We start from the raw sequence: 27,092 nt of genomic DNA, 5'->3' as shown, positions 1-27,092 counted from the left end.
ATTCGGGTGCGGATAGAAGCTATATGAGTAGAGATTTTTGTGCATAATTAAGTTGTCCATTGACGCCTTTGGATAGTAAATTTTTACTCGAATTAGCAAATGGTAAATTAATTTCAGCAGATAATATATGTCGGAATCGAGAAATTAAACTGGTTAGCGAAACATTTAAGATTGACTTGATACCAGTAGAGTTAGGGAGTTTTGATGTGATAATCGGTATGGACTAGTTGAAAGAAGTGAAAGCAGAGATCGTTTGTTACAAAAATGCAATTCGCATTATACGAGAAAAAGGAAAACCCTTAATGGTGTACGGAGAAAAGGGCAACACGAAGCTACATCTTATTAGTAATTTGAAGGCACAAAAACTAATAAGAAAAGGTTGCTATGCTATTCTAGCACACGTCGAGAAAGTACAAACTGAAGAAAAGAGCATCAATGATGTTCCCGTCGCAAAAGAATTTCCCGATGTATTTCCGAAAGAATTACCGGGATTACCCCCACATCGATCCGTTGAATTTCAAATAGATCTTGTACCAGGAGCTGCACCAATAGCTCGTGCTCCTTACAGACTCTCACCCAGCGAGATGAAAGAACTGCAAAGCCAATTACAAGAACTTTTAGAGCGTGGTTTCATTCGACCAAGCACATCACCGTGGGGAGCTCCTGTTTTGTTTGTCAAGAAGAAAGATGGTACATTCAGGTTGTGTATCAACTACCGAGAGTTGAACAAACTTACCATCAAGAACCGCTACCCCCTACCGAGAATCGACGAATTATTTGATCAACTACAAGGCTCGTCTGTTTATTCAAAGATTGACTTACGTTCCGGGTATCATCAAATGCGAGTGAAAGAAGATGATATTCCAAAGTCTACTTTCAGAACACGTTACGGTCATTACAAGTTTATGGTCATGCCGTTTGGTTTAACTAATGCACCAGCTGTGTTCATGGACCTTATGAACTGAGTGTGTGGACCATACCTTGACAAGTTTGTCATTGTTTTCATTGATGACATACTTATTTACTCAAAGAATAACCAAGAACACGGTGAACATTTGAGAAAGGTGTTAGAAGTATTGAGGAAGGAAGAATTGTACGCTAAATTTTCAAAGTGTGCATTTTGGTTGGAAGAAGTTCAATTCCTCGGTCACATAGTGAACAAAGAAGGTATTAAGGTGGATCAGGCAAAGATAGAAACTGTTAAAAAGTGGGAAACCCCGAAAACTCCGAAACACATACGCCAGTTTTTAGGACTAGCTGGTTACTACAGAAGGTTCATCCAAGACTTTTCCAGAATAGCAAAACCCTTGACTGCATTAACGCATAAAGGGAAGAAATTTGAATGGAAGGATGAACAAGAGAAAGCGTTTTAGTTATTGAATAAAAATCTAACTACGGCACCTATATTGTCATTGCCTGAAGGGAATGATGATTTTGTGATTTATTGTGACGCATCAAAGCAAGGTCTCAGTTGTGTATTAATGCAACGAACGAAGGTGATTGCTTATGCATCTAGACAATTGAAGATTCGCGAACAAAATTATACGACGCATAATTTGGAATTAGGCGCGGTTGTTTTTGCATTAAATACTTGGAGGCACTACTTATATGGGGTCAAAAGTATTATATATACCGACCACAAAAGTCTTCAACACATATTTAATCAGAAACAACTGAATATGAGGCAGCGTAGGTGGATTGAATTGTTGAATGATTACGACTTTGAGGTTCGTTACCACCCGGGGAAGGTAAATGTGGTAGCCGACGCCTTGAGCAGGAAGGACAGAGAACCCATTCGAGTAAAATCTATGAATATAATGATTCACAATAACCTTACTACTCAAATAAAGGAGGCGCAACAAGGAGTTTTAAAAGAGGGAAATTTAAAGGATGAAATACCCAAAGGATCAGAGAAGCATCTTAATATTCAGGAAGACGGAACCCGGTATAGGGTTGAAAGGATTTAGGTACCAAAATTTGGAGATATGAGAGAAATGGTACTTAGAGAAGCTCATAAAACCAGATACTCAATACATCCTGGAACGGGGAAGATGTACAAGGATCTCAAGAAACATTTTTGGTGGCCGGGTATGAAAGCCGATGTTGCTAAATATGTAGGAGAATGTTTGACGTGTTCTAAGGTCAAAGCTGAGCATCAGAAACCATCAGGTCTACTTCAACAACCCGAAATCCCGGAATGGAAATGGGAAAACATTACCATGGATTTCATCACTAAATTGCCAAGGACTGCAAGTGGTTTTGATACTATTTGGGTAATAGTTGATCGTCTCACCAAATCAGCACACTTCCTGTCAATAAGAGAAGATGACAAGATGGAGAAGTTAGCACGACTGTATTTGAAGGAAGTCGTCTCCAGACATGGAATACCAATCTCTATTATCTCTGATAGGGATGGCAGATTTATTTCAAGATTCTGGCAGACATTACAGCAAGCATTAGGAATTCGTCTAGACATGAGTACTGCCTATCATCCACAAACTGATGGGCAGAGTGAAAGGACGATACAAACGCTTAAAGACATGCTACGAGCATGTGTTATTGATTTTAAAAACAGTTGGGATCGACACCTACCGTTAGCAGAATTTTCCTACAACAACAGTTATCATTTTAGTATTGAGATGGCGCCGTTTGAGGCACTTTATGGTAGAAAGTACAGGTCTCTAATTTGTTGGAATGAAGTGGGGGATAGACAGATTACAGGTCCGGAGATAATACAAGAAACTACCGAGAAAATCATCCAAATTCAACAAAGATTGAAAACCGCCCAGAGTCGACAAAAGAGCTACGCGGACAGTAAAAGAAAAGATATAGAGTTTGAAATTGGAGAAATGGTCATGCTTAAGGTTTCACCTTGGAAAGGCATTGTTCGATTTGGTAAACGGGGAAAACTAAATCCAAGGTACATTGGACCTTTCAAGATTATAGATCGTGTCGGACCAGTAGCTTACCAACTGGAGCTACCTCAACAACTCGCGGCTGTACATAACACTTTTCACATCTCAAATTTGAAGAAATGTTTTGCTAAAGAAGATCTCACTATTTCGTTGGACGAAATCCAAATCAATGAAAAACTTCAATCCATTGAAGAACCTGTCGAAATAATGGATCGTGAGGTTAAGAGACTTAAACAAAACAAGATACCGATTGTTAAGGTTCGATGAAATGCTCGTAGAGGACTCGAGTTCACCTGGGAGCGTGAAGATCAGATGAAGAAGAAATACCCGCATCTATTTCTAGAAGATTCGTCAACACTTTTAACAGCTTAAAATTTCGGGACGAAATTTATTTAACGGGTAGGTACTGTAGTGACCCAAACTTTTCCATGTTTATATATATTAAATGAAATTGATATTTACATGATTAAGTGTTTCCAACATGTTAAGCAATCAAACTTGTTAAGACTTGATTAATTGAAATAGGTTTCATATAGACAATTGACCACCCAAGTTGACCGGTGATTCACGAACGTTAAAACTTGTAAAAACTATATGGTGACATATATATGGTTATATATATAGTTAACAAGATATTATGATAAGTAAACATATCATTAAGTATATTAACAATGAACTACATATGTAAAAAAAAGACTACTAACTTAATGATTTTGAAACGAGACATATATGTAACGATTATCGTTGTAACGACATTTAATGTATATATATCATATTAAGATATATTCGTACATCATAATATCATGATAATATAATAATTTAAAATCTCTTTTGATATTATAAACATTGGGTTAACAACATTTAACAAGATCGTTAACCTAAAGGTTTCAAAACAACACTTACATGTAACGACTAACGATGACTTAACGACTCAGTTAAAATGTATATACATGTAGTGTTTTAATATGTATTCATACACTTTTGAAAGACATCAAGACACTTATCAAAATACTTCTACTTAACAAAAATGCTTACAATTACATCCTCATTCAGTTTCATCAACAATTCTACTCGTATGCACCCGTATTCGTACTCGTACAATACACAGCTTTTAGATGTATGTACTATTGGTATATACACTCCAATGATCAGCTCTTAGCAGCCCATATGAGTCACCTAACACATGTGGAAACCATCATTTGGCAACTAGCATGAAATATCTCATAAAATTACAAAAATATGAGTAATCATTCATGACTTATTTACATGAAAATAAAATTACATATCCTTTATATCTAATCCATACACCAACGACCAAAGACACCTACAAACACTTTCATTCTTCAATTTTCTTCATCTAATTGATCTCTCTCAAGTTCTATCTTCAAGTTCTAAGTGTTCTTCATAAATTCCAAAAGTTCTAGTTTCATAAAATCAAGAATACTTCCAAGATTGCAAGTTTACTTCCAAGTTTTCTAAATCCATTCCAAGTAATCATCCAAGATCAAGAAACCTTTGTTACTTACAGTAGGTTATCTTTCTAATACAAGGTAATAATCATATTCAAACTTTAATTCAATTTCTATAACTATAACAATCTTATTTCGAGTGGAAATCTTACTTGAAATTGTTTTCGTGTCATGATTCTGCTTCAAGAACTTTCAAGCCATCCAAGGATCCCTTGAAGCTAAATCCATTTTTCTCGTTTCTAGTAGGTTTATCCAAGGAACTTGAGGTAGTAATGATGTTCATAACATCATTCGATTCATACATAAAAAGCTGTCTTATTCAACGTTATAAACTTGTAATCACTAGAACATAGTTTAGTTAATTCTAAACTTGTTCGCAAATAAAGTTAATCCTTCTAACTAGACTTTTAAAATCAACTAAACACATGTTCTATATCTATATGATATGCTAACTTAATGATTTAAAACCTGGAAACACGATAAACACCATAAAACTGGATATACGCCGTCGTAGTAAAACCGGGGGCTGTTTTGGTTGGGATAATTAAAAGCTAAGAAGAACTTTGATTTAAAAGCTATACTTCTGTAAAAAATGATTTTCTTATGAACATGAAACTATATCCAAAAATCATGGTTAAACTCAAAGTGAAAGTATGTTTTTCATAATGGTCATCAAGATGTCGTTCTTTCGACGGAAATGACTATCTCTTTCAAAAACGACTTGTAACTTGTATTTCTGACTATAAACTTATATTTTTTCTGTTTAGATTCATAAAGTTAAGTTCAATACGAAACCGTGGCCACTGGAATCACTCAAAACGGATTAGAAACGAAGAAATGGCGAGTAAAACAAGATTGATAAAAACTACTCATTTTACCTACGTGAAAGTTAGTAATAAATCTATTCCAACCATAACCTAATCAACTTATATTGTATATTATGTAATCTTGAGATACCATAGACACGTATACAATGTTTCGACCTATCATGTCGACCCATCTATATATATATATTGCGGAACAACCATAGACACTCTATATGTGAATGTTGGAGTTAGCTATACAGGGTTGAGGTTGATTCCCAAATATATATATAGTTTGAGTTGTGATCAATACTGAGATACGTATACACTGGGTCGTGAATTGATTCAAGATAATATTTATCGATTTATTTCTGTACATCTAACTGTGGACAACTAGTTATAGGTTACTAACGAGGACAGCTGACTTAATAAACTTAAAACATCAAAATGTATTAAAAGTTTTGTAAATATATTTTGAATATACTTTGATATATATGTATATATTGTTATAGGTTTGTGAATCAACCAGTGGCCAAGTCTTACTTCCCGACGAAGTAAAAATCTGTGAAAGTGAGTTATAGTCCCACTGTTAAAATCTAATATTTTTGGGATGAGAATACATGCAGGTTTTATAAATGATTTACAAAATAGACACAAGTACGTGAAACTACATTCTATGGTTGAATTATCGAAATCGAATATGCCCCTTTTTATTAAGTCTGGTAATCTAAGAATTAGGGAACAGACACCCTAATTGACGCGAATCCTAAAGATAGATCTATTGGGACTAACAAACCCCGTTCAAAGTACCGGATGCTTTAGTACTTCGAAATTTATATCATATCCGAAGGGTGTCCCGGAATGATGAGGATATTCTTATATATGCATCTTGTTAATGTCGGTTACCAGGTGTTCACCATATGAATAATTTTTATCTCTATGTATGGGATGTGTATTGAAATATGAAATCTTGTGGTCTATTGTTACGATTTGATATATATAGGTTAAACCTATAACTCACCGACATTTTTGTTGACGTTTAAAGCATGTTTATTCTCAGGTGAATACTAAGAGCTTCCGCTGTTGCACACTAAAATAAGGACAAGATTTGGAGTCCATGTTTGTATGATATTGTGTAAAAACTGCATTCAAGAAACTGATTTCGATGTAACATATTTGTATTGTAAACCATTATGTAATGGTCGTGTCTAAACAGGATATTTTAGATTATCATTATTTGATAATCTACGTAAAGCTTTTTAAACCTTTATTTATGAAATAAAGGTTATGGTTTGTTTTAAAAATGAATGCAGTCTTTGAAAAACGTCTCATATAGAGGTCAAAACCTCGCAACGAAATCAATTAATATGGAACATTTTTAATCAATAAGAACGGGACATTTCAGTTGGTATCCGAGCGTTGGTCTTAGAGAACCAGAATTTTGCATTATTGTGTCTTATCGAGTTTGTTAGGATGTATTAGTGAGTCTGGACTTCGACCGTGTTTACTTGAAAAATGATTGCTTAACAAATTTTGTTGGAAACTATATATTTTTAACATGTGAATATTATGTGATATATTAATCTCTTAACGTGTTTGATATTATGTGATAGATGTCTACCTCTAATACAAGTCCCATTGACTCACCTAATAATAATGAAGAGTCAAATGTAATTTGGAATGATTCGTGGACTGATTCACAAGTTCCCGAAGAGGAACCGGAAGAAGAATCGGAACCGGAGGAGGAGGAACCGGAAGAAGAAATAGAACCGGTGGGGGAAATAATAAAACGGTTAAGTAAAAGAAAATCCTCAACCAACCGACCAAGGTTAATTATGGTCAACGGTGTTTCCGCCAAGGAAGCAAAATATTGGGAGGATTACCAATTCTCCGATGAATCGGATCCCGACGAGGATTCCGATGATGTTATAGAAATTACCCCAACTGAATTTAAAAAGGAAAAAGAGAACAATAAGGGAAAGGGCATAAAAATAGAGAAATCTGATTCCAACCCCGATGAACTTTATATGTATCGTCAACACCCGTATTTCTTAAGTTGTAACAATAACCCGGGAACCTCTAAACCACCAGGTTTTTCTAGACCAATGTGGAAAACGACGGCTCGTATTAGGGGAAAATCATATATCCCTAAAAACTTAGCAAAAAGAACCAAGTTCGAAAAAGAAGAAACGAGTGAGTCGGAATAAGATAGTTGTATTTGTACGGTGTAATATATGTAATATAGTGTGCTTATGCTTTACGATATATGTAAAAATTGCTTGTATTAATAAGTATCTTTTATGAATCTAACTCTTGTCTATTTTACAGTATAAAAACACAAAATGGATAGACAACCCAATATTTTAGAAGACTTACCCGGAGACATGATTGATGAAATCTTGTCTAGAGTCGGTCAGAATTCCTCGGCACAACTATTTATGGCAAAATCAGTTTGTAAGACATTCGAAGAACGTTCCAAGAATGCCTTGGTTTATAAAAGGCTTTCGTTTGAAAGATGGGGGATATCACATTGGGAAACCCATAAGTTACGATGTGTTTACTTTGACGCATATATTGCGGGGAACCCAAATGCTATTTTACGCAACTGGTTAAGAAATTATTTTGACTCAATGTATCCGAATATAGGACTTCATGATTTAGAAAAAGCGGCTAACATGCAACATAAAGAAGCATGTTATGCTTACGGGTTAGTAATGTTCGCTTCTCAGCAAAGTGAGAAAAAGAACATCGGGCTACAACTATTAAACAAAACGTTCCCACAAGTGACGGAGTCGGTAATTGGGGTAAGAAATGAGGTTTTTAGGTTATTACGAGACTGTTGGTCATTACGTAACCTTCGTCCTTTTGACAACGTTACAACACATTGTCATACTATCGGTCACAACGGTTACATTCCACAAGACCAAGGATGGGAAGTGGTATTAGTAAAACCAGAATGCATGACTTGTTTCTGGACGTATGAATTACGTGTCTTTGTTGCCTTTGCTGAACGCCTTATTTATTAACTAGAATTATCTTCGCAACTACTTTGTATCAAAGTTTTATGTGCTATATTTCATGCTATATGTAAAATAGCGGTATTGTAAGTTTGCAAGTTATTGTATAAAGGTTTGAATATGATATATATTTTTTTGTGATTAGTTTTTCATATAGAATTGTAGCAGTTGAAATGGTATGTTAGCTACTAAGTATGAACTTAACGGGTAGGTACTACCCGAATTAAAGAGTATAAAACGCTAATATGAAGAAAGAGCTTTTATAAATAAGTTCATATTACACTACGAAATACTATTGACTACTCTTGATATTCTATATGATTAACTCGTTTCATTTGACTATTTTGAAGGAAATGGCACCGACTACTCGACACACCTTGAATATGAGTGAAGAGGAATTTCGTGCCTTTCTTGCTTCAAACATAGCCGCAGTACAGGCTGCGCTACATACCAACAATAACCTTGGATCTAGCAGTACATGAAATCGTGTAGGATGCACCTACAAATAATTCACTGCCTGCAAACCTTTGGAATTTGATGGAACCGAAGGACCGATCGGATTGAAACGGTGGACCGAGAAGGTCAAATCAGTGTTTGCCATAAGTAAGTGTACTGAAGAGGACAAAGTGAAGTACGCTACGCTTACCTTCACAGGTTCTGCGTTAACATGGTGGAATACCTATCTAGAGCAAGTGGGACAAGATGATGCTTACGCACTACCGTGGTCAGCATTCAAGCACTTGATGAACGAGAAGTACCGTCCCAGAACCGAGGTCAATAAGCTCAAGACAGAACTTAGAGGGTTACGAATCCAAGGATTTGATATTACCACGTACGAAATACGATTCACAGAATTGTGCTTATTGTGTCCGGGAGCGTTCGAAGATGAGGAAGAGAAGATCGACGCGTTTGTGAAAGGATTACCGGAAAGAATCCAAGAAGATATAAGTTCACACGAGCCCGCCTCCATACAACAGGCATGTAGAATGGCTTACAAACTAGTGAACCAGATTGGAGAAAGAATTAAAGAACAGACTGCTAAAGAGGCCAATGTGAAGCAAGTCAAAAGAAAGTGGGAGGAAAACGGTGATAAGAATCACCAATACAACAACAACAGCAATTACAACAATAATCGCAACAACTATCCCAACAATCGCAACATCAATAGCAACTACAACAAACGGCCCAACAACAACAACAACAACAACAACAACAACAACAACAACAACAACAACAACAACAACAACAACAACAACAACAACAACAACAACAACAACAACAACAACAACAACAACAACAACAACAACAACAACAACAACAACAACAACAACAACAACAACAACAACAACAACAACAACAACAACAACAACAACAACAACAACAACAACAACAACAACAACAACAACAACAACAACAACAACAACAACAACAACAACAACAACAACAACAACAACAACAACAACAACAACAACAACAACAACAACAACAACAACAACAACAACAACAACAACAACAACAACAACAACAACAACAACAGCAGCAGCAGCAGCAGCAACAGCAACAGCAACAGCAACAGCAACAGCAACTGCAACTACAACAACAACAACAACAACAACAACAACAACAACAACAACAACAACAACAACAACAACAACAACAACAACAACAACAACAACAACAACAACAACAACAACAACAACAACAACAACAACAACAACAACAACAACAACAACAACAACAACAGCAACAGCAACAACAACAACAACAACAGCAACAGCAACAGCAACTACAACAATCATCCCAACAACAATAATAACCGCAACAATAACAACAACAACAACAACAACAACAATCAGAAGCAGCTATGCCAAAGGTGTGAAAAGTATCACTCGGGGTTCTGCACCAAATTTTGCAACAAGTGTAAAAGAAATGGTCATAGCGCGGTGAAGTGTGAGGTCTACGGACCAGGGGTTAACAGAATGAAAGGAACAAATGGTGTCGGAACGAGTAATGGCGGAGCATGTAGTGTCGGAGCAAGTTATGCCAATGTAGTTTATTATAAATGTGGAAAACAGGGCCACATTATTAGAAATTGCCTGAACCAGGAGAACACGAGTGGACAAGGCCACGGAAGAGTTTTCAATATTAATGTGGCAGAGGCACAGGAAGACCCGGAGCTTGTTACGGGTACGTTTCTTATTGACAATAAATCTGCTTACGTTTTATTTGATTCGGGTGTGGATAGAAGCTATATGAGTAGAGATTTTTGTGCTAAATTAAGTTGTCCATTGACGCCTTTGGATAGTAAATTTTTACTCGAATTAGCAAATGGTAAATTAATTTCAGCAGATAATATATGTCGGAATCGAGAAATTAAACTGGTTAGCGAAACATTTAAGATTGACTTGATACCAGTAGAGTTAGGGAGTTTTAATGTGATAATCGGTATGGACTAGTTGAAAGAAGTGAAAGCAGAGATCGTTTGTTACAAAAATGCAATTCGCATTATACGAGAAAAAGGAAAACCCTTAATGGTTTACGGAGAAAAGGGCAACACGAAGCTATATCTTATTAGTAATTTGAAGGCACAAAAACTAATAAGAAAAGGTTGCTATGCTGTTCTAGCACACGTCGAGAAAGTACAAACTGAAGAAAAGAGCATCAATGATGTTCCCGTCACAAAAGAATTTCCCGATGTATTTTCGAAAGAATTACCGGGATTACCCCCACATCGATCCGTTGAATTTCAAATAGATCTTGTACCAGGAGCTGCACCAATAGCTCGTGCTCCTTACAGACTCTCACCCAGCGAGATGAAAGAACTGCAAAGCCAATTACAAGAACTTTTAAAGCGTGGTTTCATTCGACCAAGCACATCACCGTGGGGAGCTCCTGTTTTGTTTGTCAAGAAGAAAGATGGTACATTCAGGTTGTGTATCGACTACCGAGAGTTGAACAAACTTACCATCAAGAACCGCTACCCACTACAGAGAATCGACGACTTATTTGATCAACTACAAGGCTCGTCTGTTTATTCAAAGATTGACTTACGTTCCGGGTATCATCAAATGCGAGTGAAAGAAGATGATATTCCAAAGTCTGCTTTCAGAACACGTTACGGTCATTACGAGTTTATGGTCATGCTGTTTGGTTTAACTAATGCACCAGCTGTGTTCATGGACCTTATGAATCGAGTGTGTGGACCATACCTTGACAAGTTTGTCATTGTTTTCATTGATGACATACTTATTTACTCAAAGAATGACCAAGAACACGATGAACATTTGAGAAAGGTGTTAGAAGTATTGAGGAAGGAAGAATTGTACGCTAAATTTTCAAAGTGTACATTTTGGTTGGAAGAAGTTCAATTCCTCGGTCACATAGTGAACAAAGAAGGTATTAAGGTGGATCCGGTAAAGATAGAAACTGTTAAAAAGTGGGAAACCCCGAAAACTCTGAAACACATACGCCAGTTTTTAGGACTAGCTGGTTACTACAGAAGGTTCATCCAAGACTTTTCCAGAATAGCAAAACCCTTGACTGCATTAACGCATAAAGGGAAGAAATTTGAATGGAAGGATGAACAAGAGAAAGCGTTTCAGTTATTAAAGAAAAAGCTAACTACGGCACCTATATTGTCATTGCCTGAAGGGAATGATGATTTTGTGATTTATTGTGACGCATCAAAGCAATGTCTCGGTTGTGTATTAATGCAACGAACGAAGGTGATTGCTTATGCGTCTAGACAATTGAAGATTCACGAACAAATTTATACGACGCATGATTTGGAATTAGGCGCGGTTGTTTTTGCATTAAAGACTTGGAGGCACTACTTATATGGGGTCAAAAGTATTATATATACCGACCACAAAAGTCATCAACACATATTTAATCAGAAACAACTGAATATGAGGCAGCGTAGGTGGATTGAATTGTTGAATGATTACGACTTTGAGATTCGTTACCACCCGGGGAAGCAAATGTGGTAGCCGACGCCTTGAGCAGGAAGGACAGAGAACCCATTCGAGTAAAATCTATGAATATAATGATTCACAATAACCTTACTACTCAAATAAAGGAGGCGCAACAAGGAGTTTTAAAAGAGGGAAATTTAAAGGATGAAATACCCAAAGGATCGGAGAAGCATCTTAATATTCGAGAAGACGGAACCCGGTATAGGGCTGGAAGGATTTGGGTACCAAAATTTAGAGATATGAGAGAAATGGTACTTAGAGAAGCTCATAAAACCAGATACTCAATACATCCTGGAACGGGGAAGATGTACATGGATCTCAAGAAACATTTTTGGTGGCCGGGTATGAAAGCCGATGTTGCTAAATACGTAGGAGAATGTTTGACGTGTTCTAAGGTCAAAGCTGAGCATCAGAAACCATCAGGTCTACTTCAACAACCCGAAATCCTGGAATGGAAATGGGAAAACATTACCATGGATTTCATCACTAAATTGCCAAGGACAGCAAGTGATTTTGATACTATTTAGGTAATAGTTGATTGTCTCACCAAATCAGCACACTTCCTGTCAATAAGAGAAGATGACAAGATGGAGAAGTTAGCACAACTGTATTTGAAGGAAGTCGTCTCCAGACATGGAATACCAATCTCTATTATCTCTGATAGGGATGGCAGATTTATTTCAAGATTCTGGCAGACATTACAGCAAGCATTAGGAACTCGTCTAGACATGAGTACTGCCTATCATCCACAAACTGATGGGCAGAACGAAAGGACGATACAAACGCTTGAAGACATTCTACGAGCATTTGTTATTGATTTCAGAAACAGTTGGGATCGACACCTACCGTTAGCAGAATTTTCCTACAACAACAGTTATCATTCTAGCATTGAGATAGCGCCGTTTGAGGCACTTTATGGTAGAAAGTGCAGGTCTCTAATTTGTTGGAATGAAGTGGGGGATAGACAGATTACGGGTCCGGAGATAATACAAGAAACTACCGAGAAAATCATCCAAATTCAAGAAAGATTGAAAACCGCCCAGAGTCGACAAAAGAGCTACGCGGACAGTAAAAGAAAAGATATAGAGTTTGAAATTGGAGAAATGGTCATGCTTAAGGTTTCACCTTGGAAAGGCGTTGTTCGATTTGGTAAACGAGGAAAACTAAATCCAAGGTACATTGGACCTTTCAAGATTATAGATTGTGTCGGACCGGTAGCTTACCAACTGGAGCTACCTCAACAACTCGCGGCTGTACATAACACTTTTCACATCTCAAATTTGAAGAAATGTTTTGCTAAAGAAGATCTCACTATTCCGTTGGACGAAATCCAAATCAATGAAAAACTTCAATTCATTGAAGAACCTGTCGAAATAATGGATCGTGAGGTTAAGAGACTTAAACAAAACAAGATACCGATTGTTAAAGTTCGATGGAATGCTTGTAGAGGACCCGAGTTCACCTGGGAGCGTGAAGATCAGATGAAGAAGAAATACCCGCATCTATTTCTAGAAGATTCGTCAACACTTTCAACAGCTTAAAATTTCGGGACGAAATTTATTTAACGGGTAGGTACTGTTGATGTCAAAGCTAAGGTATACGAAATAGTTTATATTTTACTAGGAAAAACTATTAAATACGATACAATTTTACACAAGATATTTATTTATTTATAGAATGGATATACTTAAACCTTGCTACAACACTTATAGGCAGTGTACCTAATCGTACAGTAGTGTAGTTTTTAGTAAGTCCGGTTCGTTCCACAGGGAATCTTTTTTTTTAAACAAAGCTCAACTCTATATTAGTTTACTTTTATAAAAATACAAATATATATATAAGTAATATTATTATTATAAAGGGGGGTTTTTACCGTTTAATGACCGGTTTGTCGATTTTAAAACTTTAGTCGCAGTTAAAACCTAATGTAAAATATTAAATAAATAAAAGACTTAATTTAAAGCGTAAAATAAATAACGATAATGAAATTGCGAATAATAAAAGTGTGATAAAATAAAATTGCGATAATTAAAAAGTACGATAATTAAAAGTGCGATTAAATAACAATAAATAAAAGTGCGATAATTAGAAGTGCAATTAAATATAAAATAAAGGAAATTAAATATGAAATAAAAGAATTATGCTTATTTAAACTTCCGTAATCATGATGTTTGACGTGTTGATTTTAGTTTTATGCCCATGGGTTAATTGTCCTTTGTCCTGGATTATTTAATATGTCCGTCTGGTTTTTGTCCATAACAGTCCATCAGTCATAATTATAAAGTGCGAGTGTCCTCATCAAATTATTCTTATACCCGAAGTTAAATATTCCAACTAATTGGGGATTCGAATTGTAACAAGGTTTTAATACTTTGTTTAATGAATACACCAGGTTATCGACTGCGTGTAAACCAAGGTTTTACTACTTTGTTAACAATTACACCAATTACCCTTGAATGTAATTTCACCCCTGTTTTAATTATTCTAGTGGCTATTAATCCATTCCCGTGTCCGGTTAAATGAACGATTATTCGTACATATAAATACCCCGCCCATCGTGTCCGATTGAGTGTATATGGTAATTTATAGGGACGCCCAATTGTAAATCTTTATATTAACATTAACAAACTATCATTTAGTTAAACAAATATAAAGCCCATTAATAGCCCATAGTCTAATTTCCACAAGTGTCGTTCTTTTGTCCAAACCCCAATTATGGTACAAAGCCCAATTACCCAATTTTAGTAATTAGCCCAACATCATGATTACTTTGTTTTAAATAAGCATAATAATAACTTAGCTACGAGACATTAATGTAAAAAGGTTGAACATAACTTACAATGATTAAAAATAGCGTAGCGTTACACGGACAGAATTTCGACTTACACCCTTACAACATTCGCTAACATACCCTTATTATTAGAATTATAATTAAAATTAAAATTAAAATTAAAATATAAATATAAATATATACGATATATTGAGAGAGAGAGATATATATTTGGTGAATTTTTACGATCAGAATGCGCGAACTTTATAGGGATTTTCGATTTTTGGGGCTCCGCGACTCGCGGCATTTTTGCCTTCAAACTCCGTGAGTCGCGGAGAATGAAATTACAGCTCAGTCCCTTTGGAGTCTTTCTTGCCGACGGTTTTTATTATTTATTATAATATATAAATAATTATAAGAATTATTTAAATATTATATTATATTTATGTGCATAGTTGACTTGTAATTTTTAGTCCGTTGCGTCGAGCGTTGAGAGTTGACTCTGGTCCCGGTTCCGGATTTTCGAACGTCCTTGCGTACAATTTAATATCTTGTACTTTGCGTTTTGAATCTTGTACTCTTGTAATTTCGAGACGTTTCTTATCAATAATTGGAACCTCTTTGATTGTCTTTTGTACTTTTGAGCTTTTTGGTCGTTTGCGTCTTCAATTCGTCGAATCTGTCTTTTGTCTTCACCTTTTATTATTTAAACGAATATCACTTGTAAATAGAACAATTGCAACTAAAAGCTTGTCTTTCTTGAGGAATAATGCTATGAAATATATGTTCGTTTTTAGCATTATCAAATATTCCCACACTTGAGCGTTGCTTGTCCTCAAGCAATATCGTCTTGAAATACTAGAATCACTTCTTTATTCTTCACACTTTGTACATCAGTGATTTCTATACGGTGGTATGAACAATGGTAGTAACGATATGGTTTACAGTCCCACATGACTATAAAAATTTAGATCCATTAAGGAAATTGGATCTTTTATGAAAACATTTGATCTTTTGAAAATTAAATCTAGTTTTTACCCTAGATAAGTTTTCCGGGATAACCCTTTACCGGTGTTTGCAAAATATTTTTGTGGGTTTGGTGGGTTTCAGATTTGAAAATTTTAGCTCAAAACTTATGGTTTTGTGTCACCCACTTGCTAACCTTGTATTTGGAAAGCAACACGTCCAGTTTACTTGTTCCGTATATTACCTTTCGGTAAACTACCGTCCGGTTGTAAAGGAAAGCGTTGAACAAGCAACTGTTAAGGCAATGTCCCCTGACATGCTTTTAATTATGGTCTATAACGTGTCAGACGTAATTACTATCCTTGGTAGGAGCAATAGTAAAGCTCACCCTTATAATTTTTCGGTATGGCACAAGGTCCTGTCTTTGACCACTATGCAACCACCGTTCTTACGGTTGACACCCGTTTTGGTTCAGGTGACCTAATGAATTCCAGGTGAATTCCTAGGATTTTACGTTCAATGGTAATGAACGCATTGAAAATAGGGTTTTCAGAAAACAAATCGGTTTATAATTTTGATCAAAATATTTTCTCGTTCAAGCTCGAGTTTAGATATCATCAAATTCCATGAGTTTGAATTCTCAATCTTTAAGGTCAATCTCTAGGATTGAGTAATATCAGTCTTAAAAGCTGATTTTTAATCTTTAAGGAGATTATCCTTTCTGGGGATCTGATTCATTAGTCTTTTCCAGCTAATTTGCATGGTGCCCCCCCATTTTACAAGATAAATCCTTCTCATGGTTAGGATAAATCTGACCACATGGCGACCCTGTTTGATGCTGAGGTCCGTGGATTTCCTGCTGATTTTAGTGATGACTTTTCTAGATTTTTCGTCAACCTACAGCTGGTCTGGACGACAACTTCATGACCTAAATCAAGAAGCGCGTTTTTTTTTCGGAAGACTTTACTTCCTTTTAATGATGGAATTGATTCATCGTGTAGATCCATCTCTTCTTTTCTTTCATTGGGTAAAACAGTTTAGTTTAGTCCAAAGCAAAAGTATTTTCAGTTATTTGTTACAGATATATGTGACATATGTTTAAGATAACTTGGTAAATTTTCCCACACTTGGCTTTTATTTTCCTTTTTATCATCCTCTATTCCATTTTAAATGAATTTTAACATTTTGGTTTGTTTTTCAATTTATGTCCTTTCCGAGGTAACAATAATTTCGGTGTTAAAACCTAGTTTTATCGTTCATAAATATATATAAACATGAATTTGAGTTCATTTAGTTGAAAATTTTTAAAATTTTTACTAGAATTGGGTAGTCAGTATATAAGACTAGGGCTGTTCTTTATTATCAGAGAGCACTAGATTCTAATACAACTACTGCTTTACTAGTATTTTTAATGGTAACCAAGTGTATAAAGTAAAAAATTTTAAAATCCGAAAGAATTTAACCCCTTCCCACACTTAAGATCTTGCAATGCCCTCATTTGCAAGAAATCAGGAATAATTTAAATTATTGAGGGTGATTTGTGTGAAAATGATTAAATTTTTACCAAAGTTTCCAAATATATTGGCGTTTGTTTGCTGAATGATAAATGGTGCACATCATTTGTTCATTCCGTCTTGTTGTTATTTCACATATATTTTGCATCTTGTCGTCAAAATTAGTTGCTTTTGCTGAACTTAATGCCAGTCTTTGAAAATGCGTTGTTTTACCCTGTTGTGTACATAAGATAAACTGCAAACATATATACATATTTTTGAAGTTTGGTATATTACCCCACATTCAAAAATTATTAAAATCTAAGAATAAAAGTTAGACAATTATAAAAATGATTACAATATTAACAAAAGTATTAAACGTATCAATCATTACAAATTACAAAAAAAAAAAAAAAAAAAAAAATAAGTAAACTAAGGATGATATTGGTACCAATAGGGGTTCCAGGCATAACCATAGGTGCTATAGAATGCTTCGGCAGGGTTATACGTAGGATATGGTGGCTGCATCTCTATAGACCAGGGAGGGAAGATGGGTTTCGGTGTAGGAATATAGTTTCTACCTATATGTTGGCAATGAGCTATGATTTGGTTCTGATGAACTTGCCAATCTTCAAATGCTCTCTGTCTAGCATTTTCGTATTCCTGAGAAGCTATAAACCTTTGCATTTCTTGCATCTCATTCCCCCCTCCTACATTACCTTGCTGTTGGTTTCTCTCCACCTGTGGATGTCTACCATGGTATCGTACTGCGGCGTTATTTCGCCTCTTTAAAACTTTCGCACCATGGTATACATTTAAACCTATAGTATCGCGGGGTTCTGGTTCTTCTACTAATAATCCCCCCGACTTATATCCACACCGAGATATTCACCAATCAAAGTAATAAAAATACCACCTCCTATTATGCTATGTGGTCGCATCCCCCGAACCATAGCTGATAAATAATAACCCACACAATATGGTATACTTACAGCGCTTTGTGGGTCTCGAATACACATATGGTAAAACAAATCCTGTTCATTTACTTTTTCCTTGTTCTTACCCCTTTGTGTAATCGAATTGGCTAAAAACCTATGAATCACTCTTAATTCGGCTCTATCTATATCCAAATAAGAGTAATTTCCCCCTTTGAAACGGTGATGGCTTGTCATTTGACTCCACACACCGTGTGTATCAAAATTTTCATCTATCTTTCTACCGTTTAGTATCAACCCTCTACAATCGGCAGATGCTAACTCCTCAGGCGTATATATACGTAAAGCCTGAGCCATGTCTAGTAAAGACATGTGGCGCATCGAACCGCCTAACAAAAATCTAATAAAAGAACGATCGGTTAAACTAGCTACCCGATCATTCAACTCTATACTACATAACAATTCTTCACACCATACTTTATATACAGGTCTACGCATGGTGAATAAACGTACCCAGTCATTAAAAGCAGAATTACCATACCTCTGTACAAGTAATTCCCTAATTGGCCCGGCCAATTCTACATCTTCTAAGGGTCCCCATTCTATGACCCTCGGTACCTCAACAACCTTAGAATGAAGAGTATGCAAACCCCTTTGATATTTTGGATAATCTATCCAAAGTCTGTCAAATCTCAGGTTCGGGTGCAACTCTTCCAAGTGCATATCAGAAAAGGTCATGACTGGATGAGGTATATCCTGCTTGTAGTAGTTATCCACCTCCTGTCGTTCCAAATTCTCAGCAGGAGCATTGCGGGCTTGGGATGAAGATTCACCCCTTTCAGTCTGCAAAACACATCAAACACAAATTTTGTGCATCCAAATATGCATTAGTGTCAGCAAAATCATCAATCAAAATAATTACAATGACATTATCAATTTATATCAAACTTAAGCTCATTTTCATATTTTCATCAAATCTACACTTTTTCAAATAAGCATATACGAAAATGTTCGCCAAGTTCATAATCATTCAACTCAAATAACATGTCAAAATAATCATTACTAGCAATTAAACAAGTTTCAAATGGCATTATCTTTCAAAAATCAAGTTCATGAATTTTAGACTTGAAAAAGTCCACTTTAATTCTCAAAATCATGTTTAGGCTCAAAGTTTGGATCATTTAACTACCTAGACATGTTACACTACTCAATTTAGCAACAATTCATGACAAAAATCGGCCATAACCTGTTTATATCAAAAAGCCCCAAATTGCTCAAGAACACAAACCTAGATTATTCAAAATTTGAAGTTTAAGGCTTCTAATCATGTTAAACAGCATCAATCTAGGTTATACAAGCATAATACATAAACAATTTAAGCCTAATTACACTAAAAAGCATCAAAATCAAATTGGGAAAAAAAATTGCTCAAGAACATCAAATTTCGAATTAAATGGTGTTTAGGTGTAGAAATTTACCGTTTTTCTTGAGTAATTCTTAGATAGCATCCTTCTCAACATGATTTTAGCAAAAGATTTGGTGATTAACGGTTAAAAATTGTGATTTTGGGGTGTATTTTTCGGGTTTTTCGGGGTTTTTTCGCTGTGTTCTTCGCAGTGTGTTTTTGTGGGGAGTGAACTGATCTGTTTTTACGTTTTATTTTTTTTCTGGGTTTTGGTCCCTCCGCGACTCGCGGTGAATAACCCTTCAAACTCCGCGAGTCGCGGAGTTTGATATTTTTTTTTTTTATATAATCATTAACTTATAAAACAATTAAGTACTTAATTTTAAAATTTCGTTTCCTTTGTTATTTAGGACGAGGTCGTTTCGGATCGATGTCCTAGTCCGTCCCTCGACAAAATTTTAAAATTTTTATTTTTGTAGCGATTGTTTTAAAAGCTAAGATTTTTGGTTTTTTAATGTTTTTGGTATACTTTAATTCAATAAGATTAAAAATAATGATAATAAAAGTTCTCGTCCCTTCCTCGGGTAAAGCAATTTCGGTTCAAAGACCTAGTCTTCAACTTACGACGAATTTTAAAAATCATATTCTTAACTTAATGAGATAAAGTAAATTTTTGTTTTTAAATTCACATAACTTAAATATAAAATTCAAAATTAATATTAAAAATTCACACCAAACTTAAAATTTAAAATGCATAAAATTAAAAATTTATATTTTAAAAATTAAAAATTTACACCAATCTTAATTTAAAAATTCATATTATAAATTCACACCAAACTTATATTAATTTTTCAAATATTTACAATTTTAAATATATTATTTTTACAAAGTTTACAATATTAATTTAAGATTTAAATATTAATTTTAAAAACATGGTAAAAATAAAATTAAAAATCTTTTTGGCTTTTTATCCCACTTTAATCAATCAAATATTATCAAAAATATGCGCCCCTCTTTTCGGTAAAGTAATTTCGGTTCCAAGACCTAATTTAACTCATGACGAATTTTTGAAATATTTTGGGTTGATTGTTTAAAGATATTTATACCTTAAGAATAAACGTTAAATTTCGCAGTGATGTAATAAATTTTTGAATGATATCAATAATTTCGGTCGCCAAACCTAATTTTATTTAATACCAATTTAATACTTTTTAGCGAACAAATTAGCGTTTATTATCAAAAGGTTAAAAATAAAAATAAAAATAAAAACTGTACAGACATACCTGTGGAATAGATTTCTTAGTTATATGATCTATCCCATTCATAAGATAGTCGGTTTAATTGGTTTTCCATGGCTACATAGGCGTAACCTCGAGCATTCAGTGTCTTTTCTTCTAAACATATGAACGGTCCGTCTCTGCATAAAGTAACAAATTCGGTATTTGAATAGGTTTGATTATTTGAACATTTACCTCCATGTGACCATTTTCCGCATTTGTGACATCGTTCTAGGTGTCGTGCTCTTCTTTTCGTTGCGAATTTTGAATTTCCTTTACCAAATTGTAACTTATTATCTTCGCATCTAGATTCTTTTCTAACTCCGTCCATTCTTTCTCTGATTACTGATACTAATTCACTCGGTAGTATGTCATTATTTCTTTAAGTGATCAAAGCGTGTAGCATTAGACCATGGTTTAGTTCACAGGCAGTCTTCATTTCGTAAAAACCTAAAAAAAATAAAAATTCAGAATGGGGGGAGAAGACTAGTTCTTTAGGGTCTGCTAGGGAAAGACCATTCGGGTTCCATTTTCGAGAACTACACGAAAACAGACAATCTAACTCTAACAGAAATACATATTATCCTTTAAAGACTTGATTCTCCCCACACTTAGTTAGCTGTGGTGTCGAAATTGTGATTAACTTCGTTGTCGACTTCCATCGGACCATGTATGTAATGTTTAACTCTGTGACCATTAACTTTAAATTCAATCCCATTTGAATTTATCAATTCTATCGTTCCGTATGGGAAAACTCTTTTGACTATGAATGGTCCAGACCATCTTGATTTCAATTTTCCAGGAAATAGCTTGAATCGTGAATTGAAAAGAAGAACTCTGTCTCCTTCTTTAAATTCTTTTGAACTTCTGATTCTTTTATCATGCCATTTCTTCGTTCTTTCTTTATAGATTAACGAATTTTCGTATGCTTCATGTCTTAATTCTTCTAATTCATTTAGTTGACTTAATCGTAGACGTCCAGCTTCATGTAAATCAAGATTACATATTTTCAAAGCCCAAAATGCTTTGTGTTCAATTTCTACTGGAAGATGACATGCTTTTCCATAAACAAGTCTAAAAGGTGTGGTTCCAATTGGAGTTTTGTAGGCTGTTCTAAAAGCCCAGAGTGCATCCTCCAATTTAATGGACCATTCCTTCGGATTTGATCCTACGGTTTTCTCTAGAATACGTTTTAAAGCTCGGTTGGTATTTTCAACTTGTCCACTTGTTTGTGGATGATATGCGGTGGAGATTTTATGAGTTACTCCATATCTTTTAAGAACTTTCTCAAGTTGATTATTACAGAAATGAGTACCCCGATCACTTATTAAAGCTTTCGGTGTTCCAAACCTTGCAAAAAGACGTTTTAAAAAGTTGACTACAACTCGTGCATCGTTAGTTGGGAGAGCTTGTGCTTCCGCCCATTTAGATACATAATCAATGGCTACGAGTATATATAGATTATTATGAGATTTTGGAAATGGACCCATAAAGTCAATACCCCAAATGTCAAATACTTCACATACTTGGATGACATTTTGTGGCATTTCATCACGTTGACTTATTTTTCCGGCCCTTTGACAAGCATCACAGGATTTGCAAAGAAGGTGTGCGTCTTTGTAAATTGTAGGCCAATAGAATCCAGCATCATAAACTTTTCTTGCTGTTAGTTGAGGCCCATAATGCCCTCCTGTTGGTCCTGTGTGACAATGGTTTAAAATTTTACTAGCTTCATCTCCAAATACACATCGGCGTATTATTCCATCGGGACAACTTTTAAACAGGTGTGGATCTTCCCAGAAATAGTGTTTTATATCACTGAAGAATTTCTTTCATCTTTGGTACGATAATCCTTTTTCAAGGAATCCACAAACTAAGTAGTTTGCATAGTCTGCAAACCATGGGATTTCTTTATAATCTATCTTCAATAGATATTCATCAGGAAAGTTGTCTTGTATGGCTGATTCATTTAGAACTTCTAATTCGGGATTTTCAAGACGAGAAAGATGATCAGCGGCGAGATTTTCTGCTCCTCTTTTATCTCGGATTTCAATATCAAACTCTTGTAAGAGTAAGATCCAACGGATTAATCTTGGTTTAGCATCTTATTTTGAAAATAGGTATCTAAGAGCAGAATGGTCGGTATAGACCACCGTTTTTGCTAGAACGAGATATGATCGAAATTTGTCAAAAGCAAAGACAATAGCAAGGAGTTCTTTTTCAGTAGTTGTATAGTTCGTTTGTGCTCCTTGTAATGTCTTACTAGCATAATATATAGGTTGAAATCGTTTTTCAATCCTTTGTCCTAAAACGGCTCCCATTGCAAAATCACTTGCATCGCACATTAGTTCAAATGGTAGATTCCAATTTGGTGTTATCATGATCGGCGCATTAGTGAGTTTCTCTTTAAGAATATTAAAAGATTTGATACACTCATCTGAAAAGATGAATGGCGCATCCTTTTCTAGGAGTTTATTCATAGGAGTGGCAATTTTAGAAAAATCTTTTATGAAACGTCGGTAAAAACCGGCATGCCCTAGAAAACTCCTAACTCCTCTAACATTGGTGGGATGTGGAAGTTTAGCAATTACATCTACTTTAGCTCTATCCACTTCAATTCCTTCTTTTGAAATTTTATGTCCAAGAACGATGCCTTCTTTAACCATGAAATGGCATTTCTCCCAATTAAGTACTAGATTTGATTTTTCGCATCTAATTAGCATTCGTTCCAGATTAACTAGACATGATTCAAATGTATCACCGAAGACTGAAAAGTCATCCATGAAAACTTCCATGCATTCTTCTATCATGTCGTGAAAAATCGCCATCATACACCTTTGAAAGGTTGCAGGGGCGTTGCAAAGTCCAAATGGCATGCGTTTGTAAGCAAAAGTACCATAAGGGCACGTGAATGTGGTTTTCTCTTGGTCCTCGGGTGCTATTGGAATTTGAAAATATCCGGAAAATCCATCTAGAAAACAATAGTAACTATTTCCGGCTAATCTTTCCAACATTTGATCTATGAAAGGTAAGGGAAAGTGATCTTTTCTGGTGGCGTCATTTAATTTTCTATAATCAATACATACACGCCATCCTGTTACAGTCCTAGTAGGAATAAGCTCATTTTTCTCATTTGTAATGACAGTCATGCCACCCTTCTTAGGCACGCATTGAACTGGGCTTACCCATGGACTATCAGAGATTGGATAAATTAAACCTGCATCTAGCAGTTTAATAATCTCTTTCTTAACTACATCTTGCATATTAGGATTTAGTCTTCGTTGGCGTTGCACATACGTTTTATGACCTTCTTCCATAAGGATTTTATGTGTGCAATACGAAGGACTTATTCCTTTAATATCATGAATCTTCCATGCAATGGCTGGTTTATGAGCTTTCAACACAGAAATGAGTTGTGATTTCTCATTTTCAGTAAGAGAAGACGATATTATTACAGGTAATTCAGATTCACCATGTAAATAAGCGTATTCCAAATGGTTTGGAAGTGGCTTTAACTCTAATTTCGGAGGTTCTTCTATCGATGATTTGTATCGATATCTGTCTTCTTCTTTTAGCATTTGAATTTCTTCTGTTGTTGGTTCATATCCATTAGCTATAAGTGTAGCTAACATTTCAGCTTCATCAATTGGTTCATTACCTTCTCCTAAAGAACATTCTCCTGTTCCTTGTAATTCTGGAAATTCTTCTAATAATTCTGCATGTGCATCTATAGTTTGAATATAATAACATGTATCATCTGCAGATTGTGGTTGTTGCATTGCTCTATCAACTGAAAAGGTAACACTCTCATCCTCTATACTTAGGGTCAATTTCTTACCGAACACGTCTATCATTGCTTTAGCCGTGTTTAAGAATGGTCTTCCTAATATGAGAGGAACTTGAGAATCTTCTTCCATGTCCAAAACAACAAAATCTACTGGAAATACTAAAGTACCAACTTTAACTAGCATGTTCTCCATTATCCCTCTAGGATATTTTATTGATCTATCGGCTAGTTGTATGCTTATTCTGGTTGGTTTCAATTCTCCAAGGTCTAGTTTAGCGTATAGTGAATACGGCATTAGATTTATACTAGCACCTAAGTCTGCCAATGCTTCTATTGAACTAAGACTACCCAGAAAACATGGAATTGTGAAACTTCCTGGATCAGATAGTTTTTCTGGTATCTTATTCAACAGCACTGCTGAACAATTAGCATTCATAGTAACAGCCGAGAGTTCTTCCATTTTCTTTCTATTTGAGATTAGATCTTTCAAGAATTTAGCATATCTAGGCATTCCTGAAATCACATCAATGAAAGGAAGATTTACATTTATCTGTTTAAACATATCCAAAAATTTGGATTGCTCGGCTTCAAGTTTCTCTTTCTTCATTTTACTCGGGTAAGGAAGTGGTGGTTGATATGGTTTAACATAAGGTTTATCCTTAACTGTGTTATCTTCATTAACCTTTTCAACTACCGGTTCTTTTTCCTTATCTTGATCAGGTTGTGGTTCTTGTGGAGTAGGAATGGTTTCATCAGAAGTTACAGGTATTTCAGGTGGTTTAAGTGTTGTGCCACTTCTTGTGGTAATGGCTTTAGCTGTTTCATTTCGGGGGTTAGCATTTGTATCGCTCGGTAAACTTCCCAGTTTTCTTTCACCTATTAACCTTGCTAGGTTACTTACTTCTTGTTCTAGATTTTGAATAGAAGCTTGTTGATTTCTAAATGCTTGAGCATTTTGTTCATTGGTTTGTTTCTGAGATGTGAAAAACTGCGTTTGAGTTTCAACTAGCTTCGTCATCATATCTTCTAAATTTGGCTTTTTATCATCGGTTTGTTGTGGTGGTTTGTTTTGAAAATTAGGTCTTTGCTGATTGTAAGTATTATTAGATACTTGTTGATTGCTAGGTCCTTGTTGGTTGTTGTATGGAATATTTCGGTTATAATTTTGGTTTTGATTGTAAATCGGTCTTGGCGGTTGATAATTATTCTGATAATTATTTCCAGGCCTTTGGTTTATGTATGAAATATTCTCTCTTTGTTCCATTGTTAATTCAATACTGAGACAATCTTTTGTCAAATGTGGTCCTCCACACTGCTCACAACTAATTCGTATTGAGTGAATATCCTTAGTCATCTTTTCCATTCGTCTCTCCACAGCATCTATCTTTGCGGAAATGGAATCTAAGTCATGGCTAGAATCGGCTCTAGCTGCTTTAGATGATCTAATGATGTCTTTTTCTTGGTGCCACTCATGTGAGTGGGAAGCAGTGTTATCAATAATTTTGTAAGCATCAGTTTCGGTTTTCTTCATAATATAACCACCAGCTGCTATATCTATGTCTTTTCTTGTAGTGATGTCGCATCCTTGGTAGAATATTTGTACTATTTGACAGGTGTCTAAACCATGTTGCGGACATCCTCTTAATAACTTTCCATATCTTGTCCACGCCTCATATAGAGTTTCATTTGGTTTTTGTGTGAACGTAACAATTTCTGCTTGAAGTCTTACGGCTTTAGATGCAGGAAAGAATTGTTTAAGAAATTTGTCAACTAAAACATCCCATGTATCAATCGCCCCTTCAGGTAATGATTCCAACCAATCTTTGGCTTCTCCCTTTAAAGTCCAGGGAAATAACATGAGATATATCTGTTCATCCTCCACTTCTCGGATTTTAAATAGTGTGCAGATCCTATTAAAGGTACGTAGATGTTCATTTGGATCTTCCTTAGGCGCACCACTAAATTGGCATTGATTAGTCACCATGTGTAGAATTTGTCCTTTGATTTCATAATCTGGCGCATTAATGTCTGGATGAGTAATTGCGTGACCTTGGCCAGTGCGTTTAGCTCTCATTCGGTCTTCCATACTTAAAGGTTCCAGATTCTCCATAATTGAATTTGTTGAATCGGTATCACTAGATGATTCTGATTTAATGGTTCGTTCCTCAACAATCTCTGTTTGAATGATTGGTGGCTCCGGAGGAAAGTTTAATGGTTCAGGATCTATGAACCGTTCCTGAATATTTTCCGGATTCTCAATTGTGAGGTCGGGTTCAAAAAA

Source organism: Rutidosis leptorrhynchoides, chromosome 9, assembly GCF_046630445.1.
Source record: "Rutidosis leptorrhynchoides isolate AG116_Rl617_1_P2 chromosome 9, CSIRO_AGI_Rlap_v1, whole genome shotgun sequence".
Classification (NCBI taxonomy): domain Eukaryota; kingdom Viridiplantae; phylum Streptophyta; class Magnoliopsida; order Asterales; family Asteraceae; genus Rutidosis; species Rutidosis leptorrhynchoides.
Note: the sequence above shows the minus strand (reverse complement) of the source record.